Source organism: Bubalus kerabau, chromosome 6, assembly GCF_029407905.1.
Source record: "Bubalus kerabau isolate K-KA32 ecotype Philippines breed swamp buffalo chromosome 6, PCC_UOA_SB_1v2, whole genome shotgun sequence".
NCBI lineage: Eukaryota > Metazoa > Chordata > Mammalia > Artiodactyla > Bovidae > Bubalus > Bubalus kerabau.
In genome coordinates, this window is record NC_073629.1 from 45,300,913 (window position 1) to 45,307,356 (window position 6,444).

The following is a 6,444-nucleotide window of genomic DNA, read 5'->3' on the forward strand; positions in this document are numbered from 1 at the left end:
ATGCTGTTGGTAGCTTGATAGGGATTGCATTGAATCTATAGATTGCTTTGGGTAGTATACTCATTTTCACTACATTGATTCTTCCAATCCATGAACATGGTATATTTCTCCATCTGTTAGTGTCCTCTTTGATTTCTTTCACCAGTGTTTTATAGTTTTCTATATATAGGTCTTTAGATTCTTTAGGTAGATATATTCCTAAAAATATGGAACGCTTCACGAATTTGCGTGTCATCCTTGCGCAGGGGCCATGCTAATCTTCTCTGTATCGTTCCAATTTTAGTATATGTGATGCTGAAGCAAGCACTTATTTTTGTTTTAGAATTATTAAAAATTAGGCACTTCTGAATTTAATAGTCATAACATGAATGAAAATATTTGCCTTTTAATAAGAAGACAAATGTGGTATAAACTGAAGGCCTATACTAGGAACACAGAATCATCTTTCTGTCCTATAAGGACACTAAATGTATTGACTTACCTTTGCCAAAAGAAAAATAAAATGTTGCAACAGTTTTGAGTATAATTTTATAAAAGGAAAAATTGTTACCTCTAATCCTGAGCCTTCACTAGCAATTTTAATTTTTGTGCAACAACTTCCAACCCTTTATCTATTTGCATCTATATTTTTATATAACATATATTCCCCTAAACATTATATCTTCTATCCCTGTACATGTTCTTGAATAATCTCCTAGATTACCATTTTCAGGTCTGTATAACTTTTCAAAGAAGACTACTATTTATTTTAATAGCTAAGAGTTTTATATTTCCTTTTCTAATGCTTAAAGCAAAGAAACATACAAAGTTAATGCCCATTTGCTACCAAATCACTGATGCCAACCTGCCAGCATGATGAAGATTTAGGCAGAATTTAACATGCTACGTTGTCTGTGTGGAATTGGATCTTTTCTTCCATCAGCGCCGAAAACTATAGATGCCACATTCCTGTTTTCTCATGTCCCCAAAGTAAATATTGCAATGAAAGCCTGAGGCCTGTGAAGGTCAAAGGAGATCCGATTACCTAAATTCTCTTTATAATATTTAAAAATCTATGGAAATATGTTGAATGCATATTTTGAATTATGACATTGGGTTATTTTGTGAACAGCTAAAGTATGAATCAGTAACAAAAAAATAGTAACATTTTCCTTGAACATGTTATCTTAAAACATTAAATGAAGAGGCTTTTTGAAGGACTTAGTTTTATTAAAAATTTATTGAAACAAAAATGTGTAGGCTTTTGTAACGAACTTTACAAATGTTCAAAATTAAAATAATTTGTTATAGTCTACTGATTATGAAACATAATGTTAGCCTTACAAACCTAGTCTTAACTAGAATAAAATTATCATAAAACTAGCAATTGAATGCTAGAGGTCTCTAGGAGACAAAAAAGTACAGTGGAATTAACATAAACCATTTATTCCTATATTCACTCTATGATTATTTACTGAACACTTTCTCTGAACTTGGCAAGACTCTAAGAAAGACCAAAACGTCTAGATCCTTGCCCTCATGAAGCTTAAATTTCCTTTTTTAAAAGTAATTTTTAGTGTAGTATAGTTTTTTATAATGTTGTATTAGTTTCTGCTGTAGAGCAAAATAAATCAGCTATACATATACATATATCCCCTCCCTTTGGACTTCCTTCCCGTTGAGGTCACCCTATCGCATTAAGTAGAGTTCCCATGTGATATAGTATGTTCTCACTAGTTATAAATTTATACACAGTATTAACAGTGTATATGTGTCAATCTCAGTCTCTCAATTCCTCCCACTTCCCTCTGTCCCCCTTGGTATCCATACATTTGTTCTCTATGTCTGTGTTTCTATTTCTGTTTTGCAAATAGCAGCTTAATTCATAAAGCTTAAATTTTCAAATTGAAACTCTTTGGAAATTGAAGCCTGTTAGAAATATTAGTGACCATGTTGTTCTGTTATTTATTAAATGATTTAGGTGGAAAGAAGAAAGGAATACAATAAGTATTTAATTGCCTTGTTTTCTGGTAGCAAATTCAGTCTTTCTTTCTAAGGCCTGTCTGGAAAATTAAGAGCTTGGAGTGTAAATATGTAAATGGATTATCCTCCTCAGTGGGGTTGGGTAATCTTAATTTAACAAGACTTTCAACTCTGTGGTGGTGCTCAGCTCCCACTAAGATATTCATTTCTGTGCCAGAGTGATCAACTCTAGCTATGCAACCACGGCGTGGCTCTACTTCGGGCAGAAGGTGAACGGATCTCATTTGCAGGTATGTGTCGAAGAGGCTGCTTTGCTTGCATGCCACAGCTGCACTTTGCAATTTTAACTAATATTCTCCTATGAATGTATCAACATTGACACTACAACTATGAGCAGGAAAGCTCCATAGTGATAGAGTGCATGCTCGGTCATATCCGACTCTGCGACCCGCATGGATTGTAGCTTGCCAGGTTTCTCTGTCCATGGGATTTCCCAGGCAAGAATACTGGAGTGGGTTGCCGTTTCCTCCTCCAGGGGATCTTCCCTACCCAAGGGTTGAACTTGGGTCTCCTGTGTCTCCTGCTTTGCAGGCAGATTCTTTACCATCTGAGCCACCAGAGAAGCCCCAAAGGATCAAACCCTCCTATCCTTCATTGGCAAGCAGATTCTTTACCCGTGAGCCACCTAGGAAGCCCAAGAAAGCTCCGTATTTGTAGTAAAGGTGGAGTCAACAATATCTTCTTTTTAGATGTTATCACCTTCTGCCTTTAGCTCTGGGGATCAGAATAAACTTTTGTTTTCATTCCCTACTCCTGTCAAAAAAGACACTGTGCTATTAGTGGTATTTCCTATAATAAATGTCCTTCACTTACTTCCAAATATGTAACTTTTAGTCTGTCTTCCAAAGATGAATATAATTTATTATTTTGAATATTTTTTATCAGATCAGTAGCTTAAAGAGATAATCACATGAAAATCTTCCTCCAAACAAAGTCACTGTTGGGGGATCCCATCATCCATTTAATCCATATTATTGTTATTTTTCTTCTTGCTGATAAGTAAAGACATTCAACTGTAAATATATTCCAAAGCACTGTTATAAGATTGAGGAATTACTGGATAGATCATCTGAGAGATGGTAGATGTGTTTGTAATAATAATGACTTCAAAGTTTGTTTTATTTATACATTATGCTGTACCTGCTTTTAAATTAAGTTATTATATACCTAGAAATCCAGACAGAGATAAAATGAAGTATAAAATAAGCCCAAATTCTAGTTGAGAGAAAGATAAATATACACCTATCCAGGTGTCATATTTAAACCCCAATTGAAGTTTGGTTATTTGTAAGATTAGGGGGTTGAAAACATCCAGTTGGTTGTGATTCCTTTGACTTAGAAATCCCAGTGGAGATTAGTTCTAGATGGGGCAGGTGGAAGATATCTTGAAAGCTATCTTCTAATATCTCCAGTATCTCTGACTTCACCCTTAGTGTTCCACATTTCCATTGGGATTATTACAAAACTCATAATTTTCTGCTTCTAAATTCATCCAATTCTAGTCTGAATTTGATACCTCTACACTGAAGCCAAAACAATCTCTCTAAAATACTTCTGATTCTTGTGTGCCCTTGCTTAAAAACGTCAGTGAATCCCATTGTTTTTACAATAAAGTCAAAACCATGAGTATATATCCCAGGTCTCTGAATGTCTGGGCAATGCCTGTGTCTCAGCTCATCCCTGCCACGCCCCCCTTCACATCCCACCTTCCAGTAGAAAGGAACACCTGGCAGTCCGGTGAATGCATCATGCTCACTGTTGTACTTGGGCCTTTGACTTCCCACATGCTCTCTGTCCTGACACACCCACTTCAGTTCTTTCCTTCTACCTGCATACATGAGTGCTAAGTTGCTTTAGTCGTGTCCTACTCTTTCCAACCGCATGGACTATAGCCCGCCAGGGTCCTCTGTCCATGGGATTCTCCAGCCAAGAATACTGGAGTGGGTTGTCATTGCCCTCCTCCAGGAGATCTTCCCCACCCAGGGATCAAACCCTTGACTCTTACATCTCCTGGTTTGGCAGGTGTGTTCTTTACTACTAGCACCACCTTGGAACCCCTTGCTCCTACCTGGTTGACACCAATTAATTACTGGGAACTCAAATTAGACATCTCTTCATTCAGGAAAGGTCTGGGTTAGGTAAACCTTCTGTGTGCAGCTAAAAACTCTGTATTTACATAAGCAGCACACTTCTCACATTTTGTTTTAATATTCTATTCACCTGTGTACAAGTCTTTCAGCTTTGTGTGGGAAAGGTGTCTGGATACAATGATGGTCAGAAAAAAATGACCATACAGGGAGTGTAGCACAGCTGATGAACGATATGGTTGTAGGTGATGAGGGTACTTCAAATTTTGTCTTATAAGAAATAACTGAAAAGAAAAAAAAGAAGAGTCAAACGCTGTGGGAAATACAGCTAGTCAAAAAGTTTAAAACACTGGGAGCAGCATGTAGCAGATAACACAGAGTTTACCAAATATCCTTGTGCTCTCCTAAATTTCCCAGCATCCCTTGCAGTTCAGTTATGGTCACATGACTAAGCTGGGTCAGTGGGTTGAGTGACGTGTGTCACTTCAGTTGCTTTGCCCCTTTCAGATTTCTTTTCCTTTGGCAAAGTGATCCAGAAGGCCCCATGTTTCAGAAAGCATAGTTACAAGGTTCAGAAAGACATCCTGACCAACAAGAGAAAGAAATAAGACTTCACTGTGTTAAGCCACTTAGATTTCAGGGTTTATCTGAAATGGCCACCAGAGTTAACCACCCTGAGTACTCCAGGGAATAATGACTTCCTTTAAGTCATCTTGGACATGAACTTGGGCAAACTCCAGGAGATAGTGAGGGACAGGAAAGCCTGGAATGCTACAGTCCATGGGTTAGCAAAGAATCACACAACTTAGTGACTGAACAACAAGTCATCTTGAGAATCCAGTCATATGAAGAAGTAACAAGGAATTCTGTTCCCTAAGGAATAGAATTTAAACCAAAGATAAAACATATAGAAACAAATATTAAAATGAATATTAAAACAAAATCAGAACTATACAAAGATGAATTTGGTTCTTTTAAAAAATAAGTACCGTTTGTGAAAATTGTTAAATCTTAATTATGTTGAATTGGTTCATAGTGCTTTTCAGGTCTATGATCTCCTTCTACTTTGTATATTCATTCTATTAATTTTTGAGTTTGATATTGAAACTCCAACTAAAAAACCTTAATTATCTACTTAAAAAAAGATTTGGAACATATAATGGAAATATATGTAACTTTATTCCATATTTTCCAAGTCTCCTGTAAATGTGCTATCATATTGTCATAATTTAAGGAATAAAAAACACTGTTGGTGTTTGGACACTGGGAACATTGGAGAGAGATTGGAGTATTTCACAGATTATTAGACCAGAACTCCAACAGGGAGATGCATCATTCTGGAAGAAACAATAGTTTTTAAGAAGAGGAATGACCCCTAGCAAGGCTGCCTGGGAAGACCTGTGCTACTTCTCTCTAATGGTGATGAGAATACATGTACCAGCCACCTCTCTAGAAAGCTGCCACACCAAGAGGTTTAACTCTTGTCTCATCAAAACCTTTGATGAACTGGTAAAATTCCCCAGGGTTCCAAACATCCCTACAATGGCCCCTCCAGGCACCAGTATTTGTGGCTCCTGACTTTGCCTTTTCTCAGTTCAGTTCAGTCATTCAATCATGTCCAACTCTTTGTGACCCTATGGACTGTAGCATGCCAGGCTTCCCTGTCCATCACCAACTCCCGAAATTTGCTCAAACTCATACAGAGTCAGTGATGCTATCCAATCATCTGTTGTCCCCTTGTCCTCCTGTTTTCAATCTTTCCCAGCATCAGGGTCTTTTCCAATGAATCAGTTCTTCGCATCAGGTGGCCGAAGTATTAGAGCTTCAGCTTCAGCATCAGTCCTTCTAATGAATATTCAGGGCTGATTTCCTTTAGGATTGACTGGTTGGATCTCCTTGCACCCCAAGGGACTCTCAAGAGTCCTCTCCAACACCACAGTTCAAAGCATCAAGTCTTTGGCACTCAGCTTTCTTTATGGTCCAACTCTCACATCCACACATGACTACTGGAAAAACCATAGCTTTGACTAGATGCAACCTTTGTCAGCAAAGTAATGTCTCTGCTTTTTAATATGCTGTCTAGATTGTTCAAAGCTTTTCTTCCAAGGAGCAAGCATCTTTTAATTTCATGGCTGCAGTCACCATCTGCAGTGATTTTCGAGCCCAAGAACATAAAAATCTGTCACTGTTTCCATTGTTTCCCCATCTATTTGCCGTAAAGTGATGGGACTGGATGCCATGATCTTTGTTTTTTGAATGTTGAGTTTTAAGCCAGCTTTTTCACTCTCCTCTTTCACTTTCATCAAGAGGCTCTTTAGCTCCTCTTTGCTTTTCA

General features: G+C 37.6%; 1 non-coding gene across 1 annotated transcript; it reads right to left on the reverse strand.

Annotated features, from left to right (window-relative positions):
* Nucleotides 1–200: 200 nt before the first annotated feature.
* Nucleotides 201–307, reverse strand: LOC129656638 (U6 spliceosomal RNA). The gene has a single exon (XR_008716427.1). It is a non-coding gene; the product is annotated as a U6 spliceosomal RNA (small nuclear RNA).
* Between the last annotated feature and the right edge of the window lie 6,137 nt (nt 308–6,444).